General features: G+C 37.3%; 2 long non-coding RNA genes across 2 annotated transcripts in view; one reads left to right on the forward strand and one right to left on the reverse strand.

The window, feature by feature from the left end:
* Positions 1 to 2,228: 2,228 nt before the first annotated feature.
* Positions 2,229 to 22,376, forward strand: LOC145538096 (uncharacterized). Its single transcript, XR_014076639.1, has 2 exons — positions 2,229 to 3,046; positions 21,124 to 22,376. It is a non-coding gene; the product is annotated as an uncharacterized LOC145538096 (long non-coding RNA).
* Positions 3,837 to 23,390, reverse strand: part of LOC145538093 (uncharacterized) — a 68,462-nt gene continuing 48,908 nt past the window's right edge. The window contains exons 4-6 of the long non-coding RNA XR_014076636.1: positions 7,079 to 7,203; positions 6,139 to 6,268; positions 3,837 to 5,910 (exon numbers count right to left, since the gene is read on the reverse strand). This is a non-coding gene — a long non-coding RNA (uncharacterized LOC145538093). The remainder of the gene's footprint in view (positions 5,911 to 6,138; positions 6,269 to 7,078; positions 7,204 to 23,390) is intronic.

The following is a 23,390-nucleotide window of genomic DNA, read 5'->3' on the forward strand; positions in this document are numbered from 1 at the left end:
CTAGTTCTGGGGCCTTGATCTGCTCAAATTCCAACTATCAGACATCCTTAAGCTTCAGGGGAAAGTAACATTGAAATATTGCTCAGTAGTGTAATATAAAAACCATTTTTTGTGTTTTTTTTTAATGGAAGTATAGTTGATTTACAATGTTTCAGGTATATGATGAAGTGAGTCAGTTATACATATATATGTATACATATTACATATACATATATAATTGGAGAAGGAAATGGCAACCCACTCCAGTATTCTTGCCTGGAGAATCCCATGGACAGAGCAGCCTGGTGGGCTACAGTCCAGGGGGTCGCAAAGAGTCAGACATGACTGAACGACTAACACACACACATACATATATAATATATATATACTTTTTTCAGATTCTTTTCCATTATATGTTACTACTAAATACTGAATATAGATCCCTGTGACACAGTAGACCATTGTTTATCTATTTTATATGTAGTCGTGTGCATCTCTTAATCCCAAATTCCCAATGCATCCCTTCCCCCTGCCCTTTCCCCATATGTATAAAAAGCATTTTACTCACCTGTTTTCCACCATGTAAAGGTTCTGAATCATCAAAGCCTTCTCCAGCTATTAATATTTTCAAGGCAGCTCAACACTATCATGAGAATGATCTAATCCCCAGCATGTCCCTTTGTCTAATTTCTTTTTTAATGTTGTGTACTTACTCTTGACATTTGGTTATGATTTTTGGTTCTTCCTGCAGCTTATTTCTGCCTAATTATGATCTTTTTCACTAAAAATTAGTTGCTAACTTCTGGTTACCACTTTTGTTACTGAATATATCTTTCTTGTTACTATCTCCTGGAACCACTTTTCAAATCTTTTAACCAGACACCATGATTTTCTTTTCACAAAATGGAATTTCCTGTTTTTTCCTCTTAAAGTTCTAAAGAATTTCTAACTATGACATTTATAGATTTTTTGGTAGATTTTCTGGTGGTTGTAACTAGTGATAAAGTATTGAATTATATCAATACATTAAATGTGTTTTGAGCAATAAAATAACACCACATTTTAGATTTCAAAGTCCTATTGAACTGTTCTAAATTCTCAGCCTTAACCAAATCACTGTTGACAAAATGATGGATGTTATACTCCTTTAAAAGTTTCCTTATGGTATTATTTAAAGTTTCCCTGTCCTCCTCCCCCCATCTCTCTGAAGTGTCTGTTCTTGGGCCCAAATCAAATATTGCTCTAGGAGTTTGGGCAGCATAAATGACCTCTCCTGTCTTTTGACCCTTGGCTCGCATAAAGTTTAAAAGTACATCATCGGATGTTAAATCATCCTCTGTTACTTATAAAGCTGGCTCATATTCTCCAAGTCTACTTGCCAGTGTTGTTACATAGCTAGAATCTCCTAATGTTGTCTTAAAGTGAAAAACACAAAGCATGCTTTATTGTGGAGAGCATAAACATCTTTTTTTTCCACTTTAAGTGTTGTACTACCTGATTCAATTTACCTTCTCGTTCCTTAACTGCTTCTGAAAGATAGGAGACACAACCCCTTAGCCAATAGTTCCTAGAAAATAGTAAATCTCTCTAAACAAGTGCTGTGCCTTGTTAAATCTAGAAGATTTATTAAAAGTGGCTGTCTCACTTTTCTAAGGCTGCCATAATAAAGAACCACAAACTAGGTGGCTTAAAAAAATTACCCAAAAATCTATCGGATCACAGTTCTAGAGGCTAGAAGCCCAAAATCAAGATGTCTGCAGGGCTGTACTCTCTCTGAAACATACAGGGGGATCCCCCCTTGCCTCCTCCTAGCTTCCGGTAGTTTGCAGCAGTTTTTGGCATTCTTTGGCTTGTGGATGTGTTACTCCTGTTCTCTGTCTTCATGTAGTGTTCTAACTGTGTCTACTTGGAAGCATTCCTCCGTTTGAAACTCAGACCTGTAGATTAGAAGATAAGGTTGTAGGTACAGGGAGCAAAAATTTTGCTGGTGGGTCACTAGGAGTAATAATAAATGGTGCCACTTCCATGTTTTTCAGGAGACTGTTTATGTCTAAATCAGCATCCAATATACGGTATTGTTTCTTCCATAGCCAGTATTCATAGGTCCAGGTATCTGGGGTATAAATGGGAATTAATCCTATTGCTATTTAATACAACTATTTCCATACTCTAAAAGCTGAACAATAATAGTTTTTTGATGATGAATTAAAATTAACTTTCTTTAAAAAGCTTTTACTAATATATTTCAGAAAAACATCTATTTCTGCTTCACTGGCTATACTAAAGCCTTTGACTGTCGTGAATCACAGCAAATTGTGGAAAACTGTTAAAGTGATGGGAGTACCAGACCACCTTACCTGTCTCCTGAGAAACCTGTATGCGAGCCAAGAAGCAACAGTTAGAACCGAACATGGAACAATGGACTGGTTCAAAATTGGGAAAGGTGTACGTCAAGGCTGTATATTTTCACCCTGCTTATTTAACTTCTGTGCAGAGTACATCATGAGAAATGCCAGGCTGGATAAATCACAAGCTGGGATCAAGATTGGTGGGAGAAATAGCGACAACTGCAAATATGCTGATGATACCACTCCAGTGGCAAAAAGTGAAGAGGAACTAAAGAGACTCTTGATGAGGTTGAAAGAGGAGAATGAAAACCTGGCTTGAAACTCAACATTCAAAAAACAAAGACCATGGTGCCCAGTCCCATCACTTCATGGCAAATAAAGTGGAAGCAGTGACAGATTTTATTTTCCTGGGCTCCAAAACCACTGCAGATGGTGACTGCAGCCATGATATTAAAAGACACTTGCTCCTTGAAAGGAAAGCTATGACAAACCTAGACAGCGTATTAAAAAGCAGAGACATCACTTTGCCAGTAAAGGTCCGTAGAGTCAAAGCTGTGGTTGTCCCAGTAGTCGTGTATGGATGTGAGATAAAGAAGGCTGAGCACCGAATAATTGATGCTTTTGAACTGCAGTGCCAGAGAAGACTCTTGAGAGTCCCTTGAACTGCAAGGAGATCAAACCAGTCACTCCTAAAGGAAATCAACCCTAGATATTCATTGGTAAGGACTGTTGCTAGAGCTGAAGCTTCAATAGTTGCCACCTAATGTGAAGAGCTGATTCATTGGAAAAGATCCTGAAGACAAGAAAGTTCAGTTCAGTTCAGTTCAGTCACTCAGTCAGGTCCGACTCTTTGCAACCCCATGAACCACAGCACGCCAGGCCTCCCTGTCCATCACCAACTCCCTGAGTCCACCCAGACCCATGTCCATCGAGTTGATGATGCCATCCAGCCATCTCAACCTCTGTCGTCCCCTTCTCCTCCTTCCCTCAATCTTTCCCAACATCAGGGTCTTTTCCACTGAGTCAGCTCTTTGCATCAAGTGGCCAAAGTATTGGAGTTTCAGCTTCAACATCAGTCCTTCCAATGAACACCCAGGACTGATCCCCTTTAGGATGGACTGGTTGGATCTCCTTGCAGTCCAAAGGACTCTCAAGAGTCTTCTCCAACACCACAGTTCAAAAGCATCAATTCTTCGGTGCTCAGCTTTCTTTATAGTCCAACTCTCACATCCATACATGACTACTGGAAAAATGGACCTTTGTTGACAAAGTAGTGTCTCTGCTTTTTAATATGCTGTCTAGGTTGGTCATAACTTTCCTTCCAAGGAGTAACCGTCTTTTAATTTCATGGCTGCAATCACCATCTCCAGTGATTTTGGAGCCCAGAAAAATAAAGTCAGCCACTGTTTCCACTGTTTCCCCATCTATTTGCCATGAAGTGATGGGACCGGATGCCACGATCTTTGTTTTCTGAATGTTGAGCTTTAAGCCAACTTTTTCACTCTCCACTTTCACTTTCATCAAGAGGATCTTTTATTTTTCTTCACTTTCTGCCATAAGGGTGGTGTCATCTGCATATCTGAAGTTACTGATATTTCTCCCAGCAATCTTGATTCCAGCTTGTGCTTCATCCAGCCCAGTGTTTCTCATGATGTACTCTGCATATAAGTTAAATAAGCAGGGTGACAATATACAGCCTTGATGTACTCGTTTTCCTATTAGGAAACAGTGTGTTGTTCCATGTCCAGTTCTGACTGTTGCTTGCTGACCTGCATACAGGTTTCTCAGGAGGCAGGTCAGGTGGTCTGGATTTCCATCACTTTCACAATTTTCCACAGTTTATTGTGATCCACACAGTCAAAGGCTTTGGCATAGTCAATAAAGCAGAAATAGATGTTTTTTCTGGTACTCTCTTGCTTTTCCGATGATCCAGCAGATGTTGGCAATTTGATCTCTGGTTCCTCTGCCTTTTCTAAAACCAGCTTGAACATCTGGAAGTTCACAGTTCAAGTATTGCTGAAGCCTGGCTTGGAGAATTTTAAGCATTACTTTACTAGCATGTGAGATGAGTGCAGTTGTATGGTAGTTTGAGCATTCTTTGGCATTGCCTTTCTTTGGGATTGGAATGAAAACTGACCTTTTCCAGTCCTGTGGCCACTGCTGAGTTTTCCAGATTTGCTAGCATATTCAGTGCAGTACTTTCAGGATTTGAAATAGCTCAACTGGAATTTCATCACCTCCACTAGCTTTGTTCATAGTGATGCTTCCTAAGGCCCACTTGACTTCACATTTCAGGATGTCTGGCTCTAGGTGAGTGATCACACCATCGTGATTATCTGGGTCGTGAAGAACTTTTTTGTACAATTCTTCTGTGTATTCTTGCCACCTCTTCTTAATATCTTCTGCTTGTGTTAGGTCCTGACCATTTCTGTCCTCTATCGAGCCCATCTTTGCATGAAATGTTCCCTTGGTATCTCTAATTTGCTTGAAAAGATCTCTAGTCTTTATCATTCTATTATTTTCCCCTATTTCTTTGCATTGATCACTGAGGAAGGCTTTCTTATCTCTTCTTGGTATTGTTTGGAACTTTGCATTCAAATGGGTATATCTTTCCTTTTCTCCTTTGCTTTTTGCTTCTCTTCTTTTCCCAGCTCTTTGTAAGGCCTCTTCAGACAGCCATTTTGCTTTTTTGCATTTCTTTTTCTTGGGGATGGTCTTGATTCTTGTCTTCTGTACGATGTCACGAACCTCCATCCATAGTTCATCAGGTATTCTGTCTATCAGATCTAGTCCTTTAAATTTATTTCTCACTTCTACTGTATAGTCATAAGGGATTTGATGTAGGTCATACCTGAATGATCTAGTGGTTTTCTCCACTTTCTTCAATTTCAGTCTGATTTTGGCAATAGGAAGTTCATGATCTGACCCACAGTCAGCTCCCGGTCTTGTTTTTGCTGACTGTATAGAGTTTCTCCATCTTTGGCTGCAAAGACTATAATCAATCTGATTTCAGTGTTCACCATCTGGTGATGTCCATGTGTAGAGTCTTCTCTTGTGTTGTTGGAAGAGGTTGTTTGCTATGACCAGTGCATTCTCTGGGCAGAACTCTATTAGCCTTTTCCCTGCTTCATTCTGGACTCCAAGGCCAAATTTGCCTGTTGCTCCAGGTGTTTCTTGACTTCCTACTTTTGCATTCCAGTCCCCTATAATGAAAAGGACATCTTTTTTGGGTGTTAGTTCTAGAAGGTCTTGTAGGTCTTCATAGAACTGTTCAACTTCAGCTTCTTTGGTGTTACTGGTTGGGGCATAGACTTGAATTACCGTGATATTGAATGGTTTGTCTTGGAAACGAGCAGAGATGATTCTGTTGTTTTTGAGACTGCATCCAAGTACTGCATTTCGGACTCTTTTGTTGACTATGATGGCTACTCCATTTCTTCTAAGGGATTCCTGCCCACAGTAGTAGATATAATGGTCATCTGAGTTAAATTCACCCATTCCAGCCCATCTTAGTTCACTGATTCCTAGAATGTCTATGTTCACTCCTCTCGACCGCACTCAGTGCGCTGCCACAGCCGCGGTGCTGGATGACAGGAAAGATTGAAGACAAAAGGAGAAAAGGGCAGCGGAGGATCAGATGAATAGATAGCATCACTGACTCAATGGACATGAGTATGAGCAAGTCCGGGAGGTAGTGGAGGACAAAGGAACCTGTCATACTACAGTCCACAGGGTCGCAAAGAGTCAGACACTATGTAGCAATTCAACAACAATAATCACTAATGTAAACACATACTTACATAGTACTTACACTGTAAATTTTGAAGGAGAGCTGAGTTGCAGTTTATTGTGTGCCTTATCTGAATTCTTTATAGTTCTTTTCTTTCCCCATCTATCAGTGGTTATGCCTTAATCTCACCATCACAAATACCTCATTTATCCTTATCAAAGACAGAGGGGGAAAAAGATAAACTCAGTCACCTTAACAACTGAAGGAAAAGAAATAAGTTAATACCATCAGAGAAGCAATTTTAAAAAAATTAAAAATTTCAGACTTTTAATTTTTGAGTTTAAAATACCTTGTGACTAACTTATCATAACAGGGTTATCATCATTGTCATCTGCCTTGACTTAAGTACTAGATATATATGATACTTACTAATAGACAAGAAAGTGGACAACAGTCCATGATTTATTTATAATGTCTTTCATGTACAATTTTATATTTATAAAATATTTTTACATACACTATTTCATTTAATCAAAAGACCTTAGAAATAGATTTAGAACTAGGCTTCTTCAAATGTGAAAACAAAGTTCCCAGGTAGCTAAACAACTTGTATTCAGTCATATAACTAGTTTATTTGGCAAATATGAAGCTCATAATCCTTTCTTTTCTAATATAACTCAGCTTTCTAATAACTTAGCTAACTGAACATTCCCTAGTAAATATTATAATAAAGATTAGTTGATCTATTACAATTCTCCTTTTAGCCTATCAAAAAATAATGCTACTTATATGAAATTCTTTCTGAAATATATAATTGCATAAAACATCTAATTTTTGTTTATAATTTACTTACTATTTAAAGATACTTCTGGATTGCTTGAATATTAAAATATGTGAAAAAACAATTTTAAGAAAAAAGGCAGTTACAGCTGAAAATTATCACTTCATAGTCATCAGAAAGTTTTTTTAGTCATACTCTAAAATGGCCTCATGCATCATCCAATATAATTTGCACAATTACCTCTTGTGTTCATCCCAGGAAAATTTAAAATGTTGCAGGGGCAACGTTTCCTTTTATACACATTTTCTGTAGTAAAAGATTACAAATCATCAGGTGCCAGTGTAGTTGAGGTCAAGGTATAACTCCTAGAGAAAGTAGGAAATGAAATGATCAAACCACTTTGTTTAAAAATAGTTAAACTTGAGGGAAAAAAAAGTACACTCCATGTACTAGTGTTGATCTCATTATTGTCTGCAGCCTTGATTGTTCTTCTAAGCTCCAGATACACATATATGCCATTATTACCTATCCTTTGGGATGACCATTAGGTACCTTAAACTTAACCTGGCCCTCACAGAACTCTTGTGTTAGTCTTTTAGCCCCATCTTAGTAGATGGCTAAAATCTCAGACATTCTTATTTCCTCTTTCCTTTACTCCTTACATCCAACCTATCTGCAAGAGCTGTTTGACTACTTTCAAAATACATACTGAATTCAACTATGTCTTGAAATCTCTACAGCTACCACCCTGGTCTAAGTCACCATCATAGTCTCCTAAATGTCTGCCTATTTCTACCAGACCATTATCCTACCATCCAGTCTCTACAGGGAAGCCGGGGTGATATTGTTTCAACGTAAATTAGACTGTGTATGTTGCCCCACAGCCCAGAATATGGCCCAATATCTTTGCTTTGGCCTAAGGACCTACATACCCTTGTCTAGTCTCATCTTACATCACTCACCCCCTACCATTGCTCCAGCCACGCTCTCCTTCCAACTCTTCCTAAAAATACACCAAACTTGCTCTGGCTTCAGGGCCTTCCTACATGCTGTTTCTTTTACCAGTCACTGGATATCTTTGGAGATTCAGTCCTTCATCTCATCAAATGTCCCCAGGGAAGGTTTTCATGATCTATAATGCTATCTTTTGCCACTACTTAATATTTTTTTGATTCTTTATCTCTTTTTCTTCATAGAAAGTATTTATTTTTTGTTTTCATATTGTCTGTCCTCCTGCAAGAAAAGCTTTGTCTTTTTCATGACTCCATCCCCAGTGCCTTGTACAATGCCCTATGCTCAGACAGAAATAAGTATTTCTGAATGAATGCATAGATGTATTTATTTAAATATCCATAGTTTTATAATTGAGGCAAATAGTCTAATAGAAAAACGCATAATGCTTTCTTTAAAAATTATCTTGCTTTGGAAAAATCTCAATTAGTTAAAATTGAATGCAGTTTGCATCTATGAAGAGAATTGATATGCTGAGTGAATCAAGCATTAATGGGCACACCTGGTGGCAGATGTAGGTGTTGCAAAAATGAAGATTAAGAAAACAATTTATCTCCATCTATGGTTGATTCTCAACCTTGGCCATACATTAGAATGACCTGGGGAGGTGACAAAAGTTTAATATCCGGGTCATACCCCAGAACAAGTAATTCAGAATCTTAGAGGGTTGTATCCAGGGCTTTATTAACATATTTGAAAAAGCTCTCCAGCTGATTACAATGACAACTATGAATGAGAACCACTGATGTATAAGTTAGGGGATGTTTGCGAAACTATTCCTTGTGTTGACAATGGTATAGGAAGTACTCAAATATTTATTAAATGAATTGATGAGTGAGTGAACGAATGAATGGGTAAACGTAAAGGGTGTTGATAGTCAACTGAATTCTTGAAAATCATTCAAAGCTAGATTTAGCGAATAAAAGTACAGGATTCCCATTTCATTATAAGATTTAAATAAACAGAAGCTTTTTTCAGTAATCCATGTCCCAAATATTGTAGGGAACATACTTATACTAAAAAATGTATTTATTATATGCCTGAAACTTATTATATGCCTGAAATTTAACTGGCATCCTGTATTTTATGTTGCAACCTATCTACTGATTAGGGAACAGTTAAGGTTCTCTTGTAAAAATCAGCATGTTATTAAAATATTTAAAACAATTCACTGTTAAAGTGGTAATTTAATCTCTTCTATCATCAGCTATAAAAAGCTACCATAAAACAGTCTATTATCCTTAAGAATAAATTTAATTTTGCATTTTAAGCTATTAGTAATCATAAAAATTAGGTGAGTTATTGTGCATTATAGATTTTCCAAATGAACTTAGAATTTAAACTCTTCAGTATCTATTTTTAAGCTATCAAATCTTGTACCAAGAGTAAGAAAAGAAAAATTCAAACTGTTTTTAAGGCCTATGAAGTACATTCTCAGCTTGACCTCTGAATAAGTGGCTACATTATGGTGCTGTGTCTTGAGTTCTAGGTCCCTAAAGTGGAGAAAGACAGAAATCCTTCAGACTCTAGACCTTTATTTCTCTCTAGCTATTTTCTGCTATGGGGCCACAGAGAATGAGATGGTTGTATGGCTGTACCAGCTTAATGGAAAGGAGTTTGAGCAAACTCCGGGAGATAGTGAAGGACAGGGAAGCCTGGCGTGTTGCAGTCCATGGGGTCTCAAAGAGTCGGACACAACTGAACAATTTTCTGCTCATTATACTGACCAGCTGAGCGACTTTACTTTCACTCTTCACTTTCATGCATTGGAGAAGGAAATGGCAACCCACTCCAGTGTTCTTGCCTGGAGAATCCCAGGGACGGAGGAGCCTGGTGGGCTGCCGTCTATGGGGTCGCACAGAGTCGGACACGACTGAAGCGACTTCGCAGCAGCAGCAGCATACTGACCAGCTAAAACTAAGATTAAATAATAGTAGGGAACAATACTTGACTTTATTTCTGATTGAAACAAATCAGTTGAATAATTGGTCATGCAAGCAGAAGTATCAAAGACACTGCCTTTTTCTTAAAGGATCCAGGAAAGTTCCAATTCTTTGTAAATGGCTGATAAACACCTTTCACCACCAGGTGGCATACTCATTTGTTCAGAAATTCTCCAATGAGTGAGTAACCCAAAGAAGGATCGATTACAAGGTTAAACATCAACGGAAAAAATGGAATGATGAAAAGACAAAACTGAAGAAGCTGTTCACATTTCTAGCGTTTTCTGTCCCCAGCTGAAGTGCAGAGTATGGAACGGTTTTTATGCAGAATTTTCAGGAAATAGCTTGTTGCGAGTTGGTAGTCAAAAATTTTGATTTTATTGAAACACTATCTTTTACTGTTTGAAGACATCTTCAAAACTTGTCCAAATGTTGTAATAAAAACCAAACTTTTGCTGCAGTTTTTCTTTTTTAGTTATATGCCATTTCTTTTCAGAAATGCAAACCATCCCTAAATCTGATGATGGATTGAAAACAAACAAACAAAAAAAGCAGGAAGGGAAAATGTTTATTCAGATAGAAGTTTTAATCCATTTATCCCTTAAGTCTGAGACTGTTTCGGCAAGGGCAAAGCCAGGCAAGCTACATATTTTCTGCACGTTGCTCTGACTGACAGTCGGAAGTGAGGATACAAAAACACAGGAACTCAAACTGATTTTTCTGGCATGGAGTGCATATGTCACTATGCTATTTCACAGCAACACACATTATTTAAGATACTAATGCAGATGTGAATGCAACTTTGGAATACAAAATATCAGATTCTGTTCTGTAGAAGGATTGCTGTGGGAAAGTAGATTCAGGTGTCGAGTGCTTGGCTCTACTTTGACTTTTAGAAGTTGTCCTCATATTTACTTTGCAATTCAGTACAAAGGTAGATGCTCTCAATTCAAAAGGTTATATGTGAAACTGTTAGATTCCCTAATTACATTTGTCAAGTTTCTAACATATGGATATTTTTAGTGCATTGATTTTATGTTTATTTTCTTAAACTAATGTCTATGGTGATGATACTAACAATAGCTACTTTTTGCTGAGGTAGTATAGTAAAGGTTAAAGTCAGTGGCCTGGGCAGTAGTGGGGGTTCTTCCTAGTCTCTGACCCCAGCTCTGCCTCTTATTAGGTGTGTAACCCTGGCAAACCATTTAACCTGGCCCGCCAGGCTTCTCTGTTCATTGGATTCTTTAGGCAAGAGTGCTGGAGTGGGTTGCCAGGCCCTCCCCCAGGGGATCTTCCCCACCCAGCAATTGAATTCAGGTCTCCTGCACTCCAGGCAGATTCTTTACCTCTGAGCCACTAGGTAAGCCCCTCTGAACCTTAAGAGAAGACAGATGTCAAGTCTCCAGGCAGTAAATGGTTGATAACTACTCTTCTAAGGGTAGAATTTGAAAATTAGAAGTCAATACTCCAGTTAACTCATCTCTGAATGACAGATAATAACAGTACTTACTTTTATGGCATTTGTGAGGATTACATGATGTAAAGTATATGACATATTGAGTTGAGTGACCTGCACATAGTAAGTCAATAAATGGGAGCCATTGTTTTATTGTTATTATTCTTTTTCAGGCACCATATATACTATTTCATCAATAAAATTTTTATCCTCATTTTTTTAAGTAGAAACTTAGGCCCAAACAGCCTAAAAGGAATTTGAGCCAGCAATAAAACCCCAGTCTGGCTCCAAAGCCCCAGACCCTTTAATGACAATCTATTTGGCTCTACCCAGTAGACACTCTGACATCAAAAGAGCTCACAGTGAGCAACCAAGGAATAAGTTTTATTTCAGTTTAATTGTTCAGAGAAGGGAAATTTCTCATATCACTTTGCTGATACTCTACTACATAGTTACTGAAAAATACATTGTTTAAGTTTTGAAGCCTTTTAAAAAACATCATGATGATATCTTCTATCATTCAGACAATGAGTTATAGAGATTCCATGATTGAATAAAAAAAGACAATATCATATTCTTTAAATACTCCAAAGTCTCTGTCAGATTTATAGACATCGTACTTCTTGGTGCATTTTAAGAAAACAAGAAAGCCGATATGAAGTATTTTGTACAAAAATGTTACATGAAATTATTATTTTTACCTCAAATGCTTAATTTTTGCTGTTAGTGTTTACAAAATGCACCTGGCTAAATATAAATGAGCCAATCAGTTGGTGTTCCAGATGTCTTGGGAAATATCCAGATGTTTTGATCTTAAAAAAGGATATTTTCAAAACAAACATTTTATTTCCCCACTTTTCAGCTTCATGTGCTAGCCTAGCTATTACACAGACTTAACCATAATTTGCTTTTTAGTATAAAATAACCTGAATCTTTTCATGGAGAAAATCTGATTTTAAGAATATAAACTTAAAGTCACTTTGGAAATGTTTTTGAAAATTTGAAAAGTAAAAGGACTGTCTATTGGCAAACTTTTTCTATCAAAGGCCAGATAGTAAATATTTTAGGCTTTCCAAGCCTGAAGTCCCTCCTGAAAATACTTAAGCTGCCTTTATAGAGTTGGTATGCATGGTTGGATTACAATAAAGTTTTATTTGCCAAAGCAGGCAACAGTGTGCCGCATTTGTTTGGCCTAGGTCTACACACTCTGAAGATACCAGATGTATTCTGTTTTGGGTAATACATAAACATCAGTCAACATAAATTAGGGAGAAGAAATTTCAAAGTGGTAGCATCTGTCACTGTTTAGTTGGCCTTGAAGTTGTGCTAATTATTCTTTGTGTGCCCTCACTTCCTTGTTCTCCATTCTCTGTCCCCTGGGAGTCTGACCTTAACAGACTACATCATCACTGGACATTTGGGTAACACCAGTAAGGAGATGAGAAGCTAGAAGGAGGAAGAAATTCTTCCAACTCTGAAGTGTCTCACACAGACACCGATAAGTCCCTGCCTACCAAACCTGGACTGCTCTGTTCTGAGGGAAACCCAAACTGTGCACAGATCTTTCCCCTCTTCTCCAAACACAAGTGTCTTGCTTCTATATATATTTTCTCAGGGCAACTTCCTGCTGATTCTCACTGAGAAAACAGCCGATACATCTGCTTTCGGTTGAGTAACCCTGGGGATGGGTGGGTGGTGGACTTCTCTTTATTAGAGGACTCCAAGTGGCTTTCCTGGTGACTTGGTCGGTAAAGAGTCCACCGGCAACGCGGGAGACCTGGGTTTGATCCCTGGGTCGGGAAGATCCCCTGGAGAAGGAAATGGCAACCCACTCCAGTATTCTTGCCTGGAGAATTCCATGAACAGAGAATCCTGGTGGGCTATAGTCCATGGGGTCACAAAGAGTTGGACACGACTAAGTGACTAACTTTCACTTTCAAGAAATGCCTTAAAAAGTAAATAAGGAAGGAATTTATAAAAATGATACCAAAAGCTGACCCATGGAAAACGAAAGTAAAAGAATCATTATGGAAATTCCTACCATAGAAAAAATTCATTATTCATAAGTTCAGCCTTGATACTGGCAATGAATCAAGATTCAGAGGCACAGGTTTGTTATATTACCTCACTAAATGCCATTAGGGCTTAACAAGTGGTGTTGCATTTATTCATGCTTGATACCACATTTACTACTATTATAGAAATATTTTAAATTACTCTCAGTTGTCAGGTGTTATACTACCCATGATATAATTGTGAGATGGTGAAGTAGAACTAAAGCAGTGATTTTTTTCATGCCATCTTAATGACAATTAGAGATATCACTAGCTTGAATAGCTGTGTGTCTACAAAGAATCTGTTGTTGAACAAAAATCCTTTTAAAACTCTTTTAATGTGTCATTTGTACTTTTATAAACCCCTAAGTCCAGTTCTTGGAACACTAATCATGTGAATCTCAGTAAAAGAGTCATATTATGTGTGTGGGGGTTCTTCCCTGGTGGTTCAGGTGATAAAGAATCTACCTGCAATGCAGGAGATCTGAATTCAACCCCTGGGTTGGGAAGATCCCCTGGAGAAAGGAGTTATATTTTAACCTGCTCCCAACATTCAGAAAACTAAGATCATGGCATCTCGTCCCATCAGCTCATGTCAAATAGATGGGGAGACAGTGGAAACAGTGGCTGACTTTATTTTTCTGGGCTCCAAAATCACTGCAGATGGTGGTTGCAGCCATGAAATTAAAAGATGCTTACTCCTTGGAAGGAAAGTTAAGACTAACCTAGAGAGCATATTAAAAAGCAGAGACATTACTTTGCCAACAAAGGTCCGTCTAGTCAAGGCTATGTTTTTTCCAGTGGTCATGTATGAATGTGAGAGTTAGACTATAAAGAAAGCTGAGTGCTGAAGAATTGATGCTTTTGAACTGTGGTGTTGGAGAAGACTCTTGAGGGTCCCTTGGACTGCAAGGAGATCCAACCAGTCCATCCTAAAGGAGATCAGTCCTGGGTGTTCATTGGAAGGACTGATGTTGAAGCTGAAACTCCAATACTTTGGCCACCTGATTCGAAGAGCTGACTCATTTGAAAAGACCCTGATGCTAGGAAAGATTGAGGGCAGGAGGAGAAGGGGATGACAGAGGATGAGATGGTTGGATGGCGTCACTGACCCAATGCTCCCTGGGTTTGGGTGCACTCAGGGAGCTGGTGATGGACAGGGAGTCCTGGCGTGCTGCAGTTCATGGGGTTACAAAGGGTTGGACATGATTGAGCCACTGAACTGAAGTGAACTGAAAGGATCACTGTGCATAGAAGCAGATTAAAGCCACTGGAAGTACTGCAGTAACTAACCAGCTTAACTTCCTGCATTAAATTTTTCCCAAGTTTACTTAATCATGAAATTTTATTTTGAACATGATTTATTAACACTCCATGGAACTTACTTTAGGAAATGCTGGTAAAAGTATTAAAATATTTGGTTTTAATCACTAGGAAAATTGCTACTATCAAGTGAACTTGATTATTTTTGGCATCTGTTGATTTGAATATTTCTTTCAAATTCTTACCTTTGGGCAGATTTATAAGGGAAAATTAAAAAGGCCTTTCCCCCAAAAATCTGGTAAATAACTTTTGCCCACCTCGAAATGTTGGACCTGCTGAAGTCAGGTCACCAGTAGTGCTTGAAAATAAGTATTTCCTGCCTAAAATCAACATTTGTGTCAAGTATTACCTCTCCTTGGAAGCATTTCTGGCCCATGATCCAACTGTTTGCTCCCTCCTTTACATTTCCCTTACCATAATATTTAATCATTGTATGTGTTTATAGTCAGTGGTTTACTTATGTAACTCCATTCCCATGGATTATAAAATCCTTGAGAGCAGAGACTATAATTAAGTCATCTTTGTTCCTAATATCTAACGCAGTACTTGATTTTTAGTAGATATTTAGTAAAGTGAATTTCTTTGACAATTCTATAAGGTCTCAAGCTTCTACAGAAATAATTTGCATTCTCACTAGATACTGAAGCAGTCATGTGCCAGAATTGGTGTATACCAATTCATGACAGCAGATGGTCAAAATTGGAGGAATTTTGCCAGCCAGTTGATTTCACATTAGTACCTTGATATCAGGCCATGGTGAGAATATTTACAGCATAGAAATTGGCAAAAGCTGCAAATGAAGGCTTTTTTTATTTTCCTGGACAGCCAGTTGTTAAACGTTTACCAGCACACCACTATATATGATATTTTTTATCATTTTTTGTTAAATGGTAATTCAATAATGAAATAAATTGTAAATGTTTTTTGATAGTAATAATTTTTAGATGAGCTGTTCTATCTCCTCATTTAGATTGCAAATTCTCTGGGGAAAGTGCCATTACTTTCTTTTCCTTTATTGCCCCGGTGCCTAGGAACTTACTAGCACTGAATAAATAACTGTATGTGGAGGGGTTGATGTCCTAAGAAGATTTTGTGTCTTGAGTAAATTTGGTGGGGGGTGGGGGGCTGGGGTGGGTATCAAGAGTGAATGAAAAAAAAAAAATGAAATAATGTTTTGAGTTGATCCTAACACTGAATGTTGTGTTTAAAATTTGGGGTGTAGCATATATTATTTTTCTCTTCTAATTTTAGATTTAGTTTCAAAATCTAAGTATATTGAAAGTGTTATATTAAAACCAGTGACATAATCATATCCAGAAGATTATAATCTTAGGGATGTAGGACTTTATGGTGGCTGGACTGCAGACAAAAACGTATTTTAACTGCCACAAAACTGCAGCAAAATTAGCTGGAGCTGCAGAATTTCCTTAGTTTCCATTAAAAAGAAAAAAACCTACCTTAAAAGACTATTACTTTTCAGGGATATTAATCAACCTCATGAATTAATTTACTGTGTAGAATGTGATGAGAATTTCAATGTAAGTTTTTGACTGTGTGTGAAGAAAATGCTGTAGTACTCATGCTTATGCTGTTACAAATAAAATAAATTTTTGAAACCAAAAGCATCTACATCTAGGATCTCACCTAAGCAAAATATGTATTTTTAAAATATTTTAAATTAAGATATTTTTACATGCAGTAAAATACACAAATCTTAAAGGGAAAGCTTGATGAACTTTAACAAACGTATAAACCTCTGTAACCACCACCAGATCAAGATATAGACATTTCTACCCTGCCAGAAATTTCTCTTCTGCTCCTTTCCTGTTGTTACGCATCCTTCTTATATTATTATTCTGATTTCTACCATCCATAGATTAATTTTGCCTGTTAAAGACATTTTTATGTCTATTTTTGTTGTTGTTAACAAATATATAAAATGGAATGATTATTGTTTGGGGACTAGTTTGAGGCAAAGGAATATAAAACAGACTAGTGATTATATATTTAATAATAATAATCGTGAATAAATATCACTTTCAGGCATCTAGCAATGATTTCTTAAAGTTATTTTAAAAATATCTTCCAACAGTTTAGGAACACCTCAGGATTTGTGAGTTAGTTATTATGATATTATTTACTCTTTGCCTAGAGTCCATGCAGAACAGCATAGCTGTTCTGCATGAAAAACTTTTCAATAAAAAGAAACTTTATATTCTCTGAGTTCATTGTTAGAGGACCAAGAGACCAAATTAGACAGATACGTTTGTCAAGATATTTAGAATCTAATGTCTGTAGAACTTACACACCATTCACCATTCACAAGTGTTTGCTTTATTAGGCTTTCTCTCCTAAGTAGCATGTTTAAGGCCAGCCTAGGACTGAATCTGGATCTCCACTATACTTCCGCTATGGTTAGCTCAGTCTAGTCAAAAGAAAATGAATGATGTTTCCTTTGACGGTGGGCCACAAGGCTGTAACCACCAAGCTACGTGCTCTTGCTCAAGTGGAACACTGAATTCCCTGAACAGATGGTTTCTGGGAAAAGCCTGAAGGGTGTGATTTTCTGTAATGTGACTGCACAGGCAAGATGGACTTCAGAGTCTGGAAAGATAATAATTATACTTTGTATGGTCTAGGGTTTTCTTGCTTTCCAAGTTGCTTTTGAGAAGGGACAGAATGTGAATGGAATAAGTTCCTCAAGACAGCATTCTGATGGAGCTGCTTTCCTGGCCTGCTCTCCAACTCTGAAAACCACAATTCTGTCTGTAATTGTCATCTGGGGTCTGGGCTAGAGGTGGACTATACCCTCTGTAACTTTAATCCCTTCATCAAATATTCCATACTGCCTATTGCTGTTGGCAATCAGCATCCCACCCAACCATTCCCCTAGTAGAGTGTAACAAAAGCCTCATGAAAGAAAGAAATGATAATAATATCTGTTTCTTCCCTCTATTTTTAATTATTAATGTATCCAAGAGACTCCTGTTTTCCTTCAAAGATATTTGATTTAGCCTAGTCCCCCAATATCCAAAACATAAAACTGAAGCTAAAAAATTTAACCTGAAATTTTGCCTAAATATGATTTCCCTTTTCTCCTAATTATTCTTTTCAAACTTAATTTAAATGAATTCAATTAAGCAAATTCTTCTTGGGTTCTACTGTGTTTCTGGCACTATCCTAAATCCTGGGGTCCTGGGGAAGTCACAACAGATAAGAAGTTCACAATCTATTAGGCAGAGGTTCTCAGAGGGGCAGGGGTTACAGAGAAGGGGCAGACCTGGGGATATTTTTCTTTTCTTTTTTTAAATTCCCAGTGAATGAGAATTTTGAGAATCACATGTAATGAATATAGTGGTGTGACTTTCTCTCCAGCTTGCATTTTTCTTTTCTTAAAAACCTACATGAATCTTTATTTTGGTAGACACAACTGCAATACCTCATACACCCCTGGCTCTAACGAGAGACATGAAGTTTGAATTCAAAGTAGATTTTATCTTCCCTTGCTTGGATTTCAGTGATTGGTTGATGATTGTATCACCATGGGAAAACCAGACTCAATATGAGGCTAGTGCATAGAAGATAGCAACCTAGAAAGGAATGACTCCTTGATCAAACCAATCTTGAAGCCCACATTAATAAATAAATCCCTTTTATTTTTAAATTTGTTCAGTCTTAGAGTAAAGCCACTATAATAAAGAGACCAAAAAAACCCACAAAAATTTGGTGCTAAAATAGGATGGTAGTTTATTTCTTTCTTGAGTTGTATTTTGATTTCACCACCTAAGGCTGACAAAGCAGTTCTGTTCCATGAGGCTATTTAAGGACCAAGAAAGAACTCCCCATTTATTCCTTTGCTATCACTAGGGTTACATTATTTTTGGGGGGATAGTTGAAGCTGGGTTACTGCCATGTCTATACCCCACCCTATATGAAGAGGTGAAAGAGAAGCTGGAGAAACATATCCCCAGCGTTTTTAAGGCCAAAGCCTAGAAATGGCAAACATTATTTCTATTTACATATCATTGGTCTAAATTTAATCACATGGCCCTACCAAACTTTAAAGCAGACTGGGCAATGTAGTCTCTAGCTGCCTGCCTAGCTAGAACTTGATAACTAACAAAGAAGAGGGAAATAGATTTAGGAGACACCTAGCAGTATGTCTGGAGAAGGCAATGGCACCCCACTCCAGTACTCTTGCCTGGAAAATCCCATGGACGGAAGAGCCTGGTAGGCTACAGTCTATGGGGTTGCTAAGAGTCAGACACGACTGAAGCAACTTAGCAGCAGCAGCAGCCGCAGTATATCACACAATTTACCTTTAATTTTCTGTCATTACATCAAAAGTTCTGAGATATCATGGACTTCCCTGGTAGTACAGTGGATAGGAATCCGCTTGCCAATGCACATGGGTTCAATCCCTGATCTGGGAAGATCCCACATGTCATGGGGTCACTAAGCCTGTGCCACAACCACTGAGCCCTCGCAGTAGAGCCCACAAGCCACAGCTACTGAAGCCTGTGTGTCTAGAGCCCGTGCTCCACGACAAGTGAGGTCACCACAGTGAGAAACCCACACGCTGCAGTGAAGAAGAGCTCCTGCTCACCACACTGAAGTCCACGTGTAACAATAAAGATTCAGTGGAGCCAAAAATACATACATTAATTTTTGAAAAGTTCTGAGACATCATTGTCATAGCATGAAAAATTCATGTTGATGTTTTTATGTAACGAGGTAAATATTATAAAAACATAAAAGGCAAAGCATTTTCCCCTCTTCGATCTTGCCTTAAGGATAAAAATTACAATTTTATGAAACTATTTTTAGGGCACACTTAAGCTATTAGAAGGTTCTTGGGGATGTCCAATAATTCTTATTTGATCCATTGTCTCACAATTTCCTCTAACCTGGTCCATTATCTGCTTTTCATTCAGTCTTTTGCTTTATTGCAAAGTACAGAATTCAAAATGGTCTTTTATTGAATATTTTGAATTGTCTTGCTGAGCACATACAACACCAAAATTTTTTTACATTAATCATTGCTTTTATTTGTTCAAATAAGGGTACAGGAAAAGTTAATGGCATTTATAGAAAGGTGCGTCAACCAACCAAAACTTGTCAATATATTTTACACTCTGGGCTATCTATGTGTAAGCGGCTTATTTTAGTCATGTAATTTAATTTTAAAATTTCAATAGCGGAATGTTTAAGTTAAAACCTGAGGGAACAATATTATAATTTTACTCGTAAAAAATTTAATTCCTTTTAAAAAATGGCAGCATCCAAGAGCTTACAAAGTTTTAAAGTGGACTTTATTTTTTAAGATCATATATATTTTTAGAGTACTTATAGATTTACAGCAAATTTGAGAGGAAAGTACAGAGTTCCCGTATACTCCTTACTCTCACATGTGCATAGCCTCCCTCTTTGTCAATATCCCCCACCAAAGTGGTATATTTGTTACAGTTGATTAATCTGCATTTGACACATCATAGGCACCCAAAGTCCATAGTTTATATTAGGATTCACTCTTGGTGTTGTACATTCTGTGGGTTTCAACATATGTGTAATGATAAGTATCTACTATTACAGTATCATACAGAATAGTTCCACTGCACTAAAAATCCTTTAAGCTCCTCCTGTTCATCTCTGCCAACCTCCTGCTACTGGCAGCCAGTGATCTTTTTACTGTCTACATAACTTTGCCTTTTCCAGAATATCCTATAACTGGCATCATACAGTATGTAACCCTTTTAGAACTTCTTTCACGTAGTAATGTGAATTTCAGTTTCCTTGAGATCAGGAGTTCTCAAATATAGCATCCTTCTTCTTCAACAGTCCAGCTAAAAGTTTTCACATTAAGTAACTTTCTTTTTCCATTTAAAATATTCTGATTCCACATTAGATCTAAAGTGAGACTGTTAAAATCTTTGGTTATTGATGACTGAGGTTTCCCAAGTAGCCTGTTTTTACCCTATTGACTTCCAATATTTTGTTTTCATAACTAATATAAAAAATTTACTTTACTACTAAGGGGATTTCTCATGTAGCATCACTTCTTTCCCTTTTCAAATCCTATGATTTGTAGATACAAACATACACATGTATTTATTTACAAATACATATATGTTTTGAAATTTTAAGATTTTAGTATATATAAAAGTGACAAGATGTTTTCCTTTACCCAACACCTCTTTAACAATTAGTTCTATGGATATTACCCTTTTTTGTCATCTTCTGAAAAGTTCTTTTTAAAAAGAATTATTAGTGTACCAATAAGATGAATTATGGCAATAAGCAATACCTACATTATTTGTTAAAGAAAAATTTAATAAAGAATCATAATCATTAATCAATCTTTTATTTGTTTAGAACATGCCATTTAATGATTGTATTGTATATTGTACTGATATATCACTAAATTTAATTCATATTGATTAATATAAAGGTAAAGAAGTAGAACTATAAAATAAAGTATTTATATTCTTTGTCTGAAAGTGAAGAAGAACTAAAGAGCCTCTTGATGAAAGTGAAAGAGGAGAGTGAAAAAGTTGGCTTAAAGCTCAACATTCAGAAAACTAAGATCATGGCATCCGGTCCCATCACTTCATGGAAGATAGATGGGGAAACAGTGGAAACAGTGGCTGACTTTATTTTTCTGGGCTTCAAAATCACTGCAGATGGTGACTGCAGCCATGAAATTAAAAGACGCCTACTCCTTGGAAGGAAAGTTATAACCAACCTAGACAGCATATTAAAAAGCAGAGACATTACTTTGCCAACAAAGGTCCTTCTAGTCAAGGCTATGGTTTTTCCAGTGGTCATGTATGGATGTGAGAGTTGGACCATAAAGAAAGCTGAGTGCTGAAAAATTGATGCTTTTGAACTGTGGTGTTGGAGAAGACTCTTGAGAGTCCCTTGGACTGCAAGGAGATCCAACCAGTCCATCCTAAAGGGGATCAGTCCTGGGTGTTCATTGGAAGGACTGAGGTTGAAGCTGAAACTCCAATACTTTGGCCACCTGATGCAAAGAGCTGACTCATTGGAAAAGACCCTGATGCTGGGAAAGATTGAGGGCAGGACGAGAAGAGGACGACAGAGGATGAGATGGCTGGATGGCATCATTGACTCGATGGACATGAGTTTGGGTGGACTCAGGGAGTTGGTGATGGACAGGGAGGCCTGGTGTGCTGTGGTTCATGGGATCACAAAGAATCGGACATGACTGAGTGACTGAAATGAACTGAACTGAACTGATTCTTTGTCTGAATTCCAAGTTGAGACACTCATTGCATGCCATATATTATTTAAGTTTCCAATCTAAAATCATAACATAATTTTATGTCTGGGAAACTGCAGAGGTTTGAAGAAAAATGTATTTCTTTTTCAGTTGTTTTCCTACATTGACATGTGATTCTTAAATTCTTATTAAATTTTGAAAGAGATTTATTCATCTGTAAAATGGTTCAAAAACTACACTTGCACTTTACAAATTCGCTACTGCAATATCAGTGACAGATACACTAAACACGGGTCAACAGGTTCAGTGGTCTTCAGAGTAGGGCACCTCCACAACTTAATCACTATGCAAATTGACTCAGTGGTGTGAAGGAAGAAAATGTTAGAACATACATTCTTGTTAACTTTTGAAAATCTGATCTGTTTAAAATGGCTATTTTTATGAATTATTATATCCAATATTTGTACAGGAACACATGTATGTCATTTATAAATAAATAATAGATGTAGCACTTCTTTTTTTCCTAATAGTATTGCCCACCTTAAAAATTTTGTAGATACTGACTCTAGATATAAACATTATTGTTCTCTTTTGTATGGCTCATACCTCATATAGTGCTTGACACAGAGTAGAGATGCTCAGTAAACATTTGTAAATGAATAATTAATCAGAATGGGTAGAGAAGAGCTCCATGCATTATTTAAATCTGGGAATACCATGGAAACAGGTTCAATATATAAATAGGCAGCGTAAATGTTTTCCAGACTTTTTTTTAGGACACACAGACTTAGTGGTTGCTGTGATACTGGATTGTTCCAGGAAGCACAGAGCCTTCTGAAATACATTTCTCCCATTTTTTTAACTTTCTGTAGAATTAGAACAAAAGCAAATAAATAAACATAGGCTAGAATTCCATTTGAACTTAATGAAGAGGGGATTAGGGAAGAATTTACTATTGACTCTAAAAATATGGAATGGGAGCAAAATGAGGTACTGACACAGACACTTACAGAGCCATAACTTCTGCTAATGTTCAAAGCCTAAACTTTAAGAAGGAATATAATTTAAATTTTTTATGTCTTTATATCTTTAAGTTTGTATAGGTTTCTTAGAGCCTTTAAAATCAAGTATTAAGGAGAAACAGAAATTGAGGAGAGGATTCTTTTTAAAAAGGAATGAGTGCTTAGCTTCTCATACAGAAATGTTAGCCCTATTGTTTAGGAGGCAATGGTAGTATTTTCTCAGGCACCTGCAGCATGGGCCTCAGCAAGGTGTAGGAAAGGAAGAAAATAAGACTGCTTTTGTACAGTTGAACTTGGCGATCAAAGCAGACTATGTATGCAAAGTAACTAGAAAGATAGGAGTCTTGGCTGCATGAATTACCATGTCCAAAGGAAGACTTGCCAATAAGATGAGGGATACTCAGTCAACGAGCACCTGCTTACCTAGCAGTTGGACTTTATAGTATTTGATCTCCAGGGAGTCTTGGTGTAGTTATGGATGCAGGGAATGATATCAGTGAAAT

The sequence above is a fragment of the Giraffa tippelskirchi genome, chromosome 2 (assembly GCF_054371585.1).
Source record: "Giraffa tippelskirchi isolate mGirTip1 chromosome 2, T2T-mGirTip1v1.2.pri, whole genome shotgun sequence".
Lineage (NCBI taxonomy): Eukaryota > Metazoa > Chordata > Mammalia > Artiodactyla > Giraffidae > Giraffa > Giraffa tippelskirchi.